Consider the following 17,254-nt stretch of genomic DNA (forward strand, 5'->3'; position numbering starts at 1 on the left):
GCTAAATTAATAAATAACTCAATGCAAATGTATGTTTAATCCAGACGTAAGTATCTTATATAAAAGCATATTGATATTTGAGGTATTGTGTGTTCTGACATTTTCATCAAAATGCATGCATTTTTTATTTATCTGTGTATTATCCTCTGTATAGATGTAGTCTTGGACATTAAATGCAGGCTTTACTGTGAAACTGGTCTTACGTCAGATGATTAAGGCTGTATATAATATGATGAATTATTAGTCTTTTTTTCGTATTGTAAAACTTTTTTTTTTTTCATCTCCTGCAAATAAGCCTTGGTTGCATTGATTACTCTTGTGCCGTGTAAAACTAAGCTTTATCTCTCCTGCTTCTGCTTTTTCTGTTGTAGATGAGATCTCCGAGATGTGTGAGGTGGAAGACACTCCAGAACCAGTTAGTCCCACGCTGCTCAATGAGTCCACAGACACCTACTGCCAGACCGACTGCTGGCACCGACTCCGGACCACCGTCCGCAAGCTAGAGTTCTGGGAAGACTTCAGCGCAGAGCTTGTCGGTACCGGCTTCTTCTCCAAGGTCTACAAGGTAAAGGTTTCCTGGCAGTAATGGAGGAGCGAGACAAATTACTGTTTGGAGATTGAAAGTTTGTGAAAAATGTGCTAAAATTGCTAGAATGTCCTAAAGGCGGCGTGTAATAATGGTTATTGAACAGCACAGAACCTGATTAGATAATCTGCCCTGTAGCGAAAGTGCACTGATTTAATCAAAGCTGTGAAAATGAGGCACATCGAGATCTAAGGCATTGAGACCTTCAAGATAAATGTTTTCGTTCCACCACCTGCTGCCTTTCAAGAGCAAAGGTTTTGTTGCGTATCTCCAGTATAAATAATTGTTAGGGATTATGTACCCACCCGAATTCTGTTGCCAAAATGTTAAATAATCATCTAATCATTTTGTCTGGAAGTCACTGCCCTGTTAGTCCTTACAACAGAACCTTACAGACATGACGTGTCTGTCGTCTCCTAAAAAACAAGCTACGTCCTGCAGACAGTCTTTAACCCAACTAAGAAATACATGTTTAACGTCACATACGTCACCACCCTGTCAAGCTTAGATGATCTTGAAAACCTTCACAAACAAGAAAATAACTAGATGGTTTTAAAAAAATGCCTGAGGAAGCTTTAGTAACCACATTATTTATATGCTAACTTTTCTTGTTTTGCAAAATCTCTTCAGCGTTCCTTTAACCTCAATTGTAAGAAACCAAACGGCATTTTGTTACAAGTAATGCCAACACTCACAAAAATGCCATTATTATAGTGTGAAACATTTGATACTATCTTTGAAGGAAAGACTTTAGAGAGGCCTTAGATCACAGCAGAGCTTTACAATAGCAAAGCGATTGATCCTAGATAACGTGTTTAATATCAATACACAGAATGTGAAAAACTGTGCCACATGCCTCCACTGTGACCATTCTCACACCACGGGCCAAGTAATGACAGCATTTGTAAAGAACATTGTGTCCTAAAGAAGACAAGTACTGTACAGAATTAGCCCAGGGGAAAAAAAGAGTGATGCTCCTTTTTGTTGTGAATGTGCTTACAGGATGTCAGTGAAGGAAAAACGTGTCAGGAAATCCCTCCTATTGAAACTCCCAATGTATGTACAGTATGTGACGCCCTCGCTGCTGAGGCAATAATGATGTAATTCTCCCTCGCTCAGGTGATGCACGGCACCACGAAGAAGGTGATGGTGGTGAAGATCTATAAGAATGATGTGGATCAGAACAGCATCGTGAGGGAGATCAGTCTACTTCAGAAACTCTCCCACCCCAACATAGTGAGGTGAGCCGCCTCTGCGCACACGATTAATCACTTCCATCAATCCCACGCAGGCCTGATGCTCATAGCGCCCACTCAGAACATGGGAAGAAAACAACTCTGACTCTGTCGGCCTAAAGTAATAAAACCCAACTGGGTTAAGATTTTTCTGACCTTGAACAAAGGTAACCGGTGAAATGGCTACAATTTAGATGGTGTTCTGATGTTAAAAGCATCAGCCTGTGTGACTGTATTACCTACACACAGCCATTGTTTTAGATACTGAGTTCTAGTAATGTTTGCCAATCATTATTAGCATTGCTTTTAAGTATAGATGATATATCTGCACCAGGTTAGTTATTTTTATTTAGAGGATTCTTATAATTTAATTGTGCATCTTAATTTCTAATATTTTTATTGTTAGATGACCTTTCCTGTCAACTAACACTCACAAAAGGGAATCTTCAAGAACATTAATAATTTAATAACACCATTAAAGTCTTTAACAAATTTCCATATGAATATCCATTTTCATACTGCACACCTGTAGCATTTAAAAAATGTGATTTGCAATTCTTGTGTTTTATTTTTAATATATTTAGACAAACTGATATTTAGACAAAGTATTATTTTAATAATAAAATTAAAATTGAAATATTTTTAAGTAATGTCATAGTAATATTTTAATGTAAGTAATTTATTGGTTAAACATAATAATTAACAGCTGATATATATATATATATATATATATATCATCCAGATTTTTGAACCCTATTCAGATTAGAGCTGATTATTATGACTAATCAGATTCACTTTAACTAAATGACGTCAACCTCTACTGGAGAGAGAAGATCGAACTGGGCTGTGATATCAGCCGAGGAATGACCTATCTCCACTACAAGAACATCTACCACAGAGATCTCAACTCTAAGGTGAGGATGAGTGAGTTGGCAGACTTTAGGGATCAAAGTTGAGCAATTATGGCAAAGATATATGAAATATCACCTCGCAGTGTTCAACCTAGATTTGAAGGTGTGTGCCAAGAACACGCCTTCCATTTATAGCTAATGACAGACATTTGTCATTGAAATTTCTGCTAATGTTTTTTACGTCTAATGTTCTATTAGCTTGCCTGACTTGAGTCATGTTTTGAACAAAATGTGTTCAATACATGATTCAGCGAGTACCATATATGCGGATAATACCACAGATTTTAGTGTTTAACTGGTAGTTAGCACACTTCGCTTGTGTCCATTTCCTGCTTTCTCATATAACCTAATTTTTTTTTTATTGCTTACAGTTTAGTTTCTGATATCAGTTGTGAGATAAACATAATATTATCTCCCATAATCTTACAAAGTGAAGATTGGCATACTTACACAGTGGCCCCAAAGGTATCTGGATGCTTACGTCATATTTAAAATCGATTAAAATAGAAAAATATATTTTAAATAAAAATTCATTTCAGTGCATTAGATAAATATAAAAGTGATATCCGCAAACTATTGCTATACATTTTCTAACTTAACTCATTTTAGCCATTACCTTTTAACCAACTAAAGTGAAGTTAGTTCTGGAAAAGGTTATTTGCTTATGTAAATTCTGCGATGAATTTAATGCATTTTATAGGTAGTATGTGTGCTAAAATATCTATTTGGCTTTTATTCACGTTTGGGAAAAAAAATTAACGGCATTTTGTGACAAGTATCTCTCAGTGTGAGTTTTTCAATGTGTAAAACTCAGAGTGCTTGATATTATCTTGAGTGAAAGGCTTTGGTTTCTGTAGATTTACTTCAGTTATGGTTTCCATTCATCGCTTATGAACACAATAGCAGAGTGATGGAACGCGGATAACGTGCTTAATACCGAAACGCACAGAACATGAAAAACTGTGCCACATGCCTCCACTGTGACCATTCTCACACCACGGGCCAAGGTATTTCAACATTTTTTAGTAAAGAACATTGTGTCCTGAAGGAAACGTGTTTTGTAAAGGAACAGGATCGGCCCTGGGGGAAATAAGAGTGATGCTTCATGTTTTTCTTCAGAATGTGTTTATAGAAATCCAGTGAAGGAAAAAACATATCAGGAAATCCTTCCTATTGAAAATCCCACTGTAAATACACAGATTTTTTTCTCTCATGTTCACCGAAGCTGCATTTATTTGATTAAAAATACAGTAAAAACAATTATATTGTAAAATATAATTTATAAAACAGTTCTTTCTGGTCCTCGAATCTAATTGGCTGAGAGCCTTTTCCAGCGGTGCGATATTCTAGTGATAACAGAACTCTAACTGTTTCACCGTTGTATCACTCCGCTTGCAGTATTTCTCAAAGAGAGCCTCTTATCAGATGCTCAAATCCATTATGATTTTATTAATAATACTGTTTTTGTGTCACGGAATGTAGTTTTAAGAGTTTTTAGTCGAGAATATACTTGTTTAGACTTTAAATATGCGGTTTGTTAATAAAGATAACGTCTATTTGAAATTTTGCTCCGACGTTTTCGGAGATGTGAGCTCAAGTATTACTGTTATTGTGGAAAACGTGATATATTTTTTCAGGATGATGAATAGAAATTCAAAAAAACAGATTTGTTTAAAATAGAAATCTTTGGCAACACTATTACTGTCACTTTTGATCAGTTTTGTGCATCCATGGTAAATAAAAGTATGAGACACCCTCACTCATATTGTTGAAATGACTAAAAGACAACTGTTATTGTGGAAAACGTGATATATTTTTTCAGGATGATGAATAGAAAGTAAAAATAAAACAGATTTGTTTAAAATAGAAATCTTTGGCAACACTATTACTGTCACTTTTAATCAGTTTTGTGCATCCATGGTAAATAAAAGTATGAGACACCCTCACTCATATTGTTGAAATGACTAAAAGACAAGAATTTTGTTGCATTTTGGGAAGTGCACCCGTACCCCTATAAAGCTGTAAGCAGAGAAAAACAGTCATGGTCTTGACAGGTTTAACTGTGGCAGTTGCCAGGCTGCAGTGTGCAGTGAGCACAGGCCTGTGTGTTTGAACAGAGATGGGGAGGTCAGACCTTTATTATGCTAATGCTGTAGCCAGCATTCACCATTCCATAAACTCCAGACTGCGGATGCTTTCACTCGCTAACCTTTTTTTCTCATTACCTTTCTTCTCGCTCTCATAAGAAATGACCCGCTGACTCCTGTCAACTGTCAAGCTTTTATCCTCTCACCCTGCTCACAAGCAGAGACATAACTTAGCCTTGCCATTTTTAAACAGTTTTTATGTTTTATAGCTAGATTTGTATATTTTCTGAAGAAAATGTATGTCCATGCTAAAGTAAACTCATTGCCACAATGCTGTGTCGTTGCTAATGTGTTAGTGGTTGTTTACTGGCCCATTGTAAGTCTGAGGGATTTTTTTTTAGCTTTTATCATCCACCAGGAAAAGAAAGTACACTCACTTGAACAAAACCTGAACAAGCCACATGAAGTCCATAGCACAAATATTGCTTCTATAGTTTACAAGCCATTACACATTGTGGAGGTAAAACATTACTTGTTCTGCTTGCATAACACAGCAGGCTCAAATTTCCACACCAGAGGTTACATGTGGTTGTATAGCTGCCTTATGTCAATGGGTTTACTTAAAATACATGGGTACTGTTACTGCCACACATGAAACCTCAGAGCATGATACCACACTCATTGCATATTCTCACTGATGTCCCATTGATGTATGTCTCTACCTGATGCTCTGGTGAAAGACTACTGTGTGTGCTTTAATTTGAGTTGAAGTCAGAGAGTTTGCTCTCACCTTTCCACATCATATTTATCAATTTGTGCATTTTACTCACTAATGTTACTGATGCATTGACTGAACAAAATGCTTGTCAAGTAAAGCTGATTTGACACTTTGTTTCATTAAAAGAACTCGGGTAAATTACACTAAATTAAGTTCACTTGATTACACACATTCACTGAGTAACATGGGCAAGAGAAGGTTTAGTAAAACTCAAGTAAAAGTTAACTTTAGTGTACTAAAAAATTATAATAATTATGTATTTAATTATTAATAAGCTCAATTATTACATTTTATAGTTATTGTTGTTGTTTTTGTTGTTAAAGATATAGAATATAAATGGGTTCATTAACAATCAACATCATTATTATTAAATATGGTTTATAGTAATAATTATATCATTATTATTATTATTATTATTATATAGTATAATGAATTAAATAAATGTATCTATAATAATATAATTGTTTAATTATTAAACCCAATTATTACATTGTATGTATTATTATTATACATTGTTTATAATAATATTTAAATGATTATTATTAGATAAGATATCAATTAAATGAAAGAAATTAATATATCTATAGCACTGCGAAACAAATTTTTTATAAAAGTTTTGTTTCGCTTTTATTTTTAATGTTTCTTTATGGAGTTTTACATGCTGAATGCGAAAATCACATTACTTTTTGTGTATCAAACTAAAAAAAATATGCTGTCCACTTATACAAGCTAATTTGTTGTTTCTCATGCATAAAAAGTACATAAACAGTTACCAAAAGTGAGTCGTGTGTATGTTGGATGATTTTTGTCTTTTATGAGTAGTCCCACAGTGTTTCTGGAATGTTCCAGAAAGCACTAGAATATTCCAGAATGTTACAGAAACTTCTAGAATGTTCCCATCCTTGCGAAAGCAAAATATCTTTAAAAAACATGCTAAATTAGTATAAAAACTTCTGTACTAAACCAGTGTTTCATAATTAATGATAGAAGTTCCATAATTGGCCTGACCAAAATGCTAGTACGTGAAAATAAATAGTGCACTGCAATAATAACGAACACCACAGAATTACTGAAGAACCATAAAAATTCAAGTGAAATTTGTTACATTGTGTAAAAATTTCTGTGTAATAATGATGATGATTATTATTATCATTTAAATATTGTTTATAGTTATATTTATTGCATACTATTATATATTATTAGTCCAATCATACACTCTAAAAAATGCTGGGTTAAATATAACCCAGTGCTGGGTTAAAAAGGGACAAACCTAGCTATTGGGTTGTTTTGACCTAGCGGTTGGGTTCAAAACAACCCAATAGCTGGGTTTGTCCCTTTTTAACCCAGCATTTTTTTAGAGTGTATGTTAGTGCCTTGACTTTCTGTTTAAAATAGAGGAAAACAGGAACTTTAAAGCTCAAGAACTTGAACTCCACAGCTTTGGAGTCATGTGCTGATGAAAAACTGTCCATGACACACCAGATTTGAATAATTAAATGGTCAGGTAATGTCTGGGTTTTTCTTTAGGCTCTAGGGGATTTTGTAATAGAGACGCTGAGTGAAAGACGATTTCTTATTGCTCAATCTTCCTGTGGAGCAATTCTACCATCTTGTGGCACAATACTGTAATTGTGCTGCTTTGTAGTTCTGTTTGGAAAAATTGTGGGTCGTAAGATGACTGTCGTTTTGGTAAGATGGAGAAAAATCTTCCTTATACTTTTTTCCTTTGCTTATTTTCGCTTGCTTTCTTTCCTCATACCACACTGAAAGATGTGAGATAAAATATTCTACATGTGGAATCTTGTTTTTGTCAATCCAGAACTGCCTGATCCGCGTGACCTCGCGTGGCAGGGAGGCCGTGGTCACAGACTTCGGGCTGGCCAGAGAAGTGGGGGATCTGCCTGCAAATGACCCTGACAGGAAGTTGTCTCTGGTGGGGTCGGCCTTCTGGATGGCACCTGAAATGCTTAGAGGAGAGCCGTACGACCGCAAGGTACTGAGAACAGAATGCTGTACCAATAAAATGAGAGGGACGACTTTGAAAACGAAAGTGTAAAATAGGACATTTACGGTTGGATAGTCTTTTTCCCGAAAATTTAATTAGTATTGATTTACTGACAGATTTCACATCAATCCACATAACCTTTTGCAGTTGCGTCTTAATTAAAAATTAACCTTCTGATTTGATGCCAACCTTAATAGGTCAGGGCTGAGGTACAGATTAGGAAAGCCATTTATAATGAGTAACAGACACAATAAACTGTGAGCTGTTTTTGCTTCATTGAGAGAGCTGATGTTATTAGAGTTATTAGACTGAACTGAACCTCTGCCGTTTTTCTCTGTTTAATCATAGGTGGATGTCTTCTCTTTTGGGATCATGTTGTGTGAGATCTTAGCAAGAATCCCTGCCGACCCAGAAGTGCTGCCCAGGACAAAGGTAAACACACAAAGAAAACGGTTTCTACACCTTTTTTCAGCATATGCAAATGAATACTACTTCTTCATGTACAATACACAGATTGCATAATTTAGCACTTGCTAGCTCTGGGATGGTTACATACAACCCTTAAGAGAGGCTTGTTATGTCGCGTGAAGTAATATGGTTCTCTTTCCTGCATTGGGGATGAAAGTCAGGTCAGACAGAGTGATTGCGCTCTGGTGTACAGCAGTGTGGTCATTTACGCTTCATTAATGCTGATGGACAGCCGATGATGTCTGGAGGGGAGAGAACAGATAGATCTGATCTAGGTCAAGGGAACCATCGCACGGACATTTAGATTCTTTAGTATGGATTTATTCATCGTGCTCTTCTGTCACATCAAGGATAATGATTTTCTGGTCAATCTACATTTTCACTGTAGTTGTTAATATATGTATGAGACTAAAGACAAGTGGTTGTCACGTATACGCTACCAGTCAAAAGATTTTGTTCAGGTTTTTGAAAGAAGTGTCTTATGCTCATCAAGGCTGCATTTATTTGATTTAAAAAAGAACAGTTTGCTTTGACCTTCCTAACTGCGATATAGTTCGTTTGTAAGGTTTGTCTACTTTTTTAGTGATATGTTTAAAGTTACTTGCAAAGTGTAATCTTGTAATTTCCAGGTGAAATATACAGGTGCATCTCAATAAATTAGAATGTCGTGGAAAAGTTCATTTATTTCAGTAATTCAACTCAAATTGTGAAACTCGTGTATTAAATAAATTCAATGCACACAGACTGAAGTAGTTTAAGTCTTTGGTTCTTTTAATTGTGATGATTTTGGCTCACATTTAACAAAAACCCACCAACTCACTATCTCAACAAATTAGAATACTCCATAAGACCAATAAAAAAAAACATTTTTAATGAATTGTTGGCCTTCTGGAAAGTATGTTAATTTACTGTACATGTACTCAATACTTGGTAGGAGCTCCTTTTGCTTTAATTACTGCCCCAATTCGGCGTGGCATGGAGGTGATCAGTTTGTGGCACTACTGAGGTTTTTTTTTATTGGTCTTATGGAGTATTCTAATTTGTTGAGATAGTGAGTTGGTGGGTTTTTGTTAAATGTGAGCCAAAATCATCACAATTAAAAGAACCAAAGACTTAAACTACTTCAGTCTGTGTGCATTGAATTTATTTAATACACAAGTTTCACAATTTGAGTTGAATTACTGAAATAAATGAACTTTTCCACGACATTCTAATTTATTGAGATGCACCTGTAGCTTGCAAAGTGTAATCTTGTAATTTCCAGGTGAAATATCATTTGTTTATAGTTTCTTCATATCTTCTGGTGAGATTTAATTTATTTGTAAGGTGTGTGTTTTTTGATGAAGTATAGTTTGTAAAGTTTGTGCTGCAATTTTATGGTGAAATATATAGTTTGTAAAGTTTTTAGTCGTTTTGTGGTAAAATCATAGTTTGTGTTGCAATTTTGTGGTGAAATATAGATTGTTTGTAAAGTTTGTTGCAATTTTGTCGTGAATTATAGTTTGTGCTGCAATTTTGTGGTGAATTATAGTTTGTAAGGTGTTTCGTGTAATTTTCTAGTAAAATCGTAAAGTTTGTCTTAAAATTTTCTGGTGAAATATAGATTGTTTGTAAAGTTTGTGTTGCAATTTTGTGGTGAAATATAGATTGTAAAGTTTGTGTTGCAATTTTGTGGAGAATTATAGTTTATAAGGTGTTTTGTATAATTCTCTGGTGAAATAATAAAGTTTGTCTTAAAATTTTCTGGTGAAATATAGATTGTTTGTAAAGTTTGTGTTGCAATTTTGTTGAGAATTATAGTTTATATAAGGTATTTTGTATAATTCTCTGGTGAAATTGTAAAGTTTGTCTTAAAATTTTGTGGTGAAATAAATTGTTTGTAAAGTTTGTGTTGCAATTTTGTGGTGAAATATAGTGTGCAAAGTGTTTTGTATAATTCTCTGGTGAAATCGTAAAGTTTGTCTTAAACTTTCCAATCTATATTTCACCAGAAAATTTTAAGACAAACTTTACGATTTCACCAGAGAATTATACAAAACACCTTATAAACTATAATTCTCCACAAAATTGCAACACAAACTTTACAATCTATATTTCACCACAAAATTTGGTGTTGCAATTTTGTGGTGAAATGTATAGTTTGTAAAGTGTTTCGTATAATTTTTCTGGTGAAATCGTAAAGTTTGTCTTAAATTTTTGTGGTGAAATATAAATTGTTCATAAAGTTTGTGTTGCAATTATATGGTGAAATATAGTTTCTAAAGAGTATACTTTTCAGGTGAAATCTTAAAGTTTATCTTACGATTTTCTGGTGAAATATATATTGGAAAGTTTGTGTTGCAATTTTGTGGTGAAATATAGTTCGTAAAGTTTTTCGTATAATTTTCTGGTGAAATCATAATGTTTGCATTACATTTTTTTTAATGAAATATAGATTGTAAAGTTTGTGTTGCAATTTTGTGGTGAAATGTATTTCATAAAGTGTTTTGTTAAAGTGTTTTTCCAGACAAATCGTAAAGTTTGTCTGTCTTACAATTTTCTGGTGAAGTATAGTTTGTTTCTAAATTTTGTATAATTTTTTGGTAAAATTGTAAAGTTTGACTTACAGTTTTCTGGTGACATACAGTTTGTTTGTAAAGTTTGTTTTGCAATTTTCTGGTGAGATATAGTTTGTAAAGTGTTGTCTTGCAGTGTTATTGTGAAATGTAGTTTGTAAAATTTGCATTACTTTTTTTTTTTTTTTTACAGTTTATCATAGACGCCATCATACTTTGCATTTTGTTGTTTAAGTTTGTCCTACACTTTCCTAGTAATACAGTTGTTTGTCTTTGACGCGCCTAAAGAAATGCAGTGTGTTTTCAAATTGGCGTTAACTTTTTTTTTTTTTTTTTAATGAGATAACTACTGAATGCTGACAACGCCACATCTTTCAGTATGCAGTGTTCTTTCAAAGGAAATATTAAAAGGAAAATTGACATCTGTGTGTGATCTCTTGACAGGACTATGGGCTGGATGTGGAATCGTTCAGAGAGCTGGTGCAGGGCTGCCCAGAGCGGGTTCTGGAACTCTCTGCCAGCTGTTGTCAGGTATGAGGTAGCGACTCGAGGGTCGTGTTTAATATGGCGTGACTGAATAGAATTAACACCTGTCAAGTGAGAGATTTCACCTTCAGCATTCATAATGTGGCTCCTGAATCACCTGGTTAACTGTTTTGAAGATGTATATGCAACAGATCCAGTGAAACACCAAAGCTTATCCTGTTTCTGTCTTTCTCTCAGATGGATGCATTCCGAAGACCTTCCTTCTCTGAGCTCCTGGATGAGCTGGAGGACATCGCTGAGACCCTAGAGCCACCAGACAACAACCTAACCACAGGGTGATCTCACAAATCCATCCTAACAAACCCCTGGACTGAAGGATTTAAGAGACTGCGCTACATAAGAGTCTGCAGCAGTGGACCGTGACTGGCACTCTGTTCTCCCAAGAGCAGAATATACAAGGGAATGTCTGGTAATTGAGGACAAAACCACTCAACTGAATGTTCGCTCAATAACCAGTTCTGGATGCCCTCCATGCAGCGTGTGACCCTGAATGATTGCGAGAGTCCATTTGAGAGGCTGAATTTTACCTTTTCTATTTTTTATTTCATATAGATGAAAGTAATATGTTTGTTTAGGGACCAACTTGTCAGCTGATTTTTTTAAAAGACCAAATTCTCTACGGACCATTCCTGTTTTAAATAGGTTTCAGGAACATATGAGTTCCCTTTTTTTGTATAGGAAATGAGTTTAAAATGAATATACAGCAGAGGTTGCACAAGCCTGGAACAAACCAGACCAGAGAAACTAATTTGTCCTATATTTGATTTTACCTTAGATTTTTGTTTATTAAAACTTGCATATTCTGTCAAAATAATTGCACACTTTGCTTATTTGACACGCACTGTTAATGTCACCTATTTATGCCTTGTTGTACTTGCCATGTCACCCATTTTTCCCACTGTTAACATCCATGTCTGATTGATAGAGCTCTAATAAAATTATCCAGTTCAGTTTCTCAAAAATATGGTTGTAGAATATGCGTAGAGCTCAACTTTTAAAACAGTGTTTTTGCACAAATACATAATGTATTACTGAATAATAATTCAGTTCATTTAATCATAAAAGCTGAACAATCACAAAAAAAAATAACAGTACAGAGCTGTTTGTTAATGTACTACAGTAAGGGCTGGGTTTTAAATATGTGAATATTCTCATATTAGTTGGGTCTTGTACTTTGTCCTTGTACATATGTTTGTATAGTCCTTTCGCAGATGTTCACAACTAGTCTTTCTAAACCAGAAACTATTTTGTTTACTGAGTTTAGTTGAACTGTTTGTATTATTCCTGACTCTATTTGTGTATATGGTGCTTGGTTACATTCAAATATGTATATATCTAGTTTATTAGTTACACCAATAAAAGCATACTGATTAGTTTTCAAGTTTTTTGACATTTATTGAAACACAGTTGAGCAATATTATGGAGGACCAAACCTGCAGAATGAATGAATGAATGAATAAATGTAATAACAGGAAAATAAAGAAAGAAATAAATGACTGGGTAAAAACAAATATAGTTAATTTGTAATAACATTTAATCCTGAATTAATTTCTTTTATTTTTACTCTTTTCCTTTATTTTTATTACCCTTTTCCGGTATTATTTTCTGTATTTTTTTTTTACATTTATTATTATACTTTTCAACTTTTATTTACTTATTCTTTCATTCCTTTTTATATTTATTTTATTTATTACATACAATAGCCATTAAAAGCATATTTAAACCAATAAAAGCATATTGATTCGTTTTCAGGTTTTTTTAAATTTCCGAAAACACAATTATCCATCAAAAATCAATATGTCCTTATTAAACTCCTTTAGGCTACATTAAAAAGCTCTACTTAAATCAAATCGTGACAGTAACTCAATATGATAAGTACTTGGGCATGACGAAAACAAGTCTGATTTGTGTCCTACTGTGTGTGAATGGAGGATTGCTTATTTTGGTCATTAGTATTCAGGGACAGTTCAGGGTTCCTGCTTGGTTTCTCTGATATAGGTGTCTGCATTACTGCCCGTGCTCTCCTCTGTAATTGATGTGACTTGAAGGCCATGGATTTACCGTTCTGACAATGCTGTGCGCTCGAAAGTTCGATCTCCACTGAGCCAGTCCTGTAAGAGACATGGCCCGGGTAATGTTCATTTATGATCATGGAAAATGAAAAAAAAAATCCATTTGGAGGACACCAGCAGTGTGAAACGAGAGCACTTGGTGGTAAACAGCACGTATGATTTGTGACGGAAGCGTTTACAGCCAGAGGAACACGCGACAGGGCTTCCTGCGAGGAAATGCATGTGGGTGATGGTAAGTGGGTGTCATTTCTGCTGGGAAATATGTTCTTATGGCGGTTGTAAATGACCCTGGTGTAACTGAACGTGGCAAATATATTGATGCAGGCCTCATTATATGGGAAATGCAATCAGTGTCTCTCAGTACAAGGCTGTCATACAAGTGATTCATTGAAACACATCCTAAGTACACTTGCCAAGACCTAATAATATCAAAACTTAATATACTAATAAAAATGAGGCTGAGTAAAAAAAGAAAGAAGAAAAAAAGCATGAATTTAACAACACATCCGTCTCTGATTATTAAGCGTTCCTAAGATCAACAGAGTATTTGGCAAGACATTTTTTGTAGGCCCGAACCCTGACACACAATTAGTGCACAACTAACTGTTTTACTTTCCAGTAGAATTAATATTAGTGGGCTTTAACACTTTGCTACTAAATAAACCTTAGATGTGGCATGTAAGCAGTTTTCTAGGGTAAACTGAGGTCACAAGCAATAGAGTGAAAGGGGCATCTGTGAACTGAACTTAATTGTTTACTGCATTCTTACAACATCTAAACAGTCCTCTCTGTAAAAGACCTGCGTCAACAAAGTGTTGAGCAATCATATAGCAAGAATGGACCTTTTTTTTTTTTTTTTGATGTATGCCGCAAATCAATGTTTCATTTACCTAAATCTGTTGTTAGCTGACCTGTTTCCTGCTTCAACATTTTTGCTTGACAAAATGGCTCATACAAATTAAAGGGACAGTTCACCCAAAAATTCAAATTCTGTCATCATTTACTCAGCCTCAAGTTGTTCCAAATCTGTCTGAATTTCTGTCTTCTGTTGAACATAAAAAGACGTTTTGAAGAACGTTGTTGGTTCCCATTGACTTCCATAGTATGGAAAAGAAATACTATGGAAGTCGATGTTAAGAGAATCAGAGCATATACTTGCAGGTCGGCCTTCACAAGCAATGCGCAAATCAAAGTGCTCGGGGTAAAGAAAGTGGGGTTTAAGAGTCAGCAAAATCATTTCATTCACTCGGGTCAGCATGTTTCAGGCAGAAAGAGTAATGGCCTTCTGTTACAGGTTATCTATAGAAAGATGAAACATCTAAAATTGTACAGCTGAAGCAGCAGCTAAAATTATACACAACCATATTCACTGTGGAGTTCACTGTGTACACGTCATCATTGATTCTGTCATTATTTTGTTGATGCAGCCGTGTTTGTTATCTTGCACCATTTGCTAATGCAGGTAATGTCTTCTATATAAAACAATGCTATACTAAGAGCTTTTAGTAAATGCTACGGTTATGGGAAAAGGCATCACGTCAATTTCAGCTCGCTCCCCAAGAAATTGACATTAAAAGCTCTTGTTCGTGGGCTCATGTGAGGATTGAAGCCAGCGGCACATGTGGGGTTCAGATCCTTGAGTCAGCACACAAGATTGGCTGATTCCAGTGGTGCTTTGTATCCAGACGCCATGTTTAATTGTTTATTTTGAGAACAGGTGCAGCAACAAACATCTCCAAGTGCCATATGAGGATTATCATCAGTACTGTACAACTGCAGGTGCAAGGCCTGGTTTTGTAACTTTGCTTTCAGAGATTCTCTGCCCTTGTGTTCAATCACTCCTACTCTAGTCTGAATACAAACAAAAAACAGAACAAAGAAAAAGGAAGAATGTGGTTCCATAGACTTTTGTACTATTTTGTACACAATATATATATATATATATATATATATATATATATATATAACTATTACTCTATTGTTAATTTTCACACAATAAAAAATTTGCCCTAAAATGACAATTATGTAATCTTTAATCCACTATCTGTTTGTTCAAGGCTGTTAACCTGTAGTACATACTTATAAGGGAAATTGTCTAAAATCCCACACATACAGTTTGCACTCACCGTGTGCCTTATACTTCATGTTTTTTTGTTTTTTTTAAATTAGGCTATTTTATGTTTGTGTGGATATGTTTGGTGACACCAAATTTTTATTATCAAAAATAATAGTCTTTGAAATTATTTTATGATTATGCTCATATTTTTGTCACAACTAGGCTAATATACATTTAATCATAAACTTATTTAAAAAACGATTAATTTTTATATTTTTTAAAAATAAACCTATATTAGTTGTGAAAAAATATTAGCAAAAATTACTACAAAAAAAAAACTAATAATTTTTGAAAACGAGGCTGGGAAGTTTAATGATAGCGCATGTACATCACAGAGAAGTCTATTTGACGTCTGCATTTACATCTGCAAGAGGTAGGCTTTTTCTTTTTTTTGAGCGTTTGCTCATCTGCAATAGGCTACGTCTATAAGACGTTTCCCATCAGATGTCAAATAGACATTTATTAATGTCTTTAAGATGTTTATTATTTAGAATGTATGTAAAACTGACATCTTACAGACGTCTGTCAGATGTTTGTACACAGCAGATGCTTTCCAGATCAAACGATCTTTAACAGACATCTTGCAGACATATGTGCTATCTTACTGTAGGCTAACAACATATCGATTGAAGAAACGTCTTTAGAAAAAAACACCCTTTACTGAAAAAAAAAAATGATTCATTGAATTTAATAAAAAATTTTTAGGGTAAGTGGTTGCAATCAATTTATTTTAGCTTACGTTTAAAAAAAAGTATTTTGCTGAAAGTTAGTCAATTAAATTTATTTAAATGTAGCTAAAATAAATTGATTGCAACCACTTACCTTAAAAAATTTAGTATAATTTTTAAGCGTTTAATTAACTTTAAACTTTTATTTATTTAATTAACTTTAAAATTATGTAAAATGTGTACCATTTTAAAGTAAGTCTTTCCCTCACAGTCTCGTTTTCATCCGCGTTAAATTCAAAATGTCATCTAACCAAGGTGAAGAAGAATTTCACAATCAATGGTTTCTTTCTTTCTTTCTTTCTTTCAGGGCAGGTAAAGTTCTGTGACGTGTTTTCCCCCTACATCTCAAGAATGAGTGAAGTGTCATACTCACCCTGTCCTCTGGGTGGCGTTACAGTCGAGCCTTCCGTCAGATGGGTTCATGTCCAGAGCAGCTCTCAGACCTATATAAGAGAAAATGATAGATACAGGACCATCTCTCTCATCTAGGTCAGTGGATGATGGAAGAGAAAACATATTGCCGCTACTGTCACAGCTGAAGGCTTCCTGGCATATGGCTGTTTGGATTGATGTTCTCTGCGCAAGGCCAGTCTGTCCACTGCGCCATTCTCAAGGCTTCATAGCCTATGTGCTTTCACATAAACGCAAGCCTGTCCACACAACTTTTACTGTAAGGTTAACTTTTCTTAGGCCTTGTTTAGTTGTCACAATTTACTCCAGGGAATATTTCTCAGGCTATGTATATTTATTTATTTATTTTTATGTAAATGCTATAGCCTACACAATGTAGGCTATATTTAAAAGTAAACGTAGCCTACAGAAATATCAAACCAGCCCTTTGGATTTTCTCCGACATATTGTGCAGTAGCGAATAAGACAAGAAATTGCCATTAATAAGTTATATAGAATTACAAAATATTAGACGTGTCAACTAGCCTACTTTATTTTTATAGTTGACTCTTGCCTGAATTTAGGCCTTTTTGTTTCTGTGTTGACTTATTTAGCCAATATCCATTACAAAATGTTCTGTTTTTAGGCTAAATTCGCCAATAATCTCACAAACAAATAAAAAATATAAAAATAAAAATCCTAATCTAACATTTGAAGTGGATCAAAAAAGTTAATCAAAGTTGTGCTTAGACAAGAATGCATTTCGGTTTTAGGTTT

General features: G+C 34.5%; 1 pseudogene; it reads left to right on the forward strand.

The window, feature by feature from the left end:
* The first annotated feature begins 351 nt into the window (after positions 1-351).
* LOC107739695 (dual specificity testis-specific protein kinase 2-like) lies at positions 352-12,053 on the forward strand (annotated as a pseudogene).
* Positions 12,054-17,254: the final 5,201 nt, after the last annotated feature.

This window comes from Sinocyclocheilus rhinocerous, unplaced genomic scaffold (genome assembly GCF_001515625.1).
Source record: "Sinocyclocheilus rhinocerous isolate Xijiao unplaced genomic scaffold, SAMN03320098_v1.1 scaffold585, whole genome shotgun sequence".
NCBI lineage: Eukaryota > Metazoa > Chordata > Actinopteri > Cypriniformes > Cyprinidae > Sinocyclocheilus > Sinocyclocheilus rhinocerous.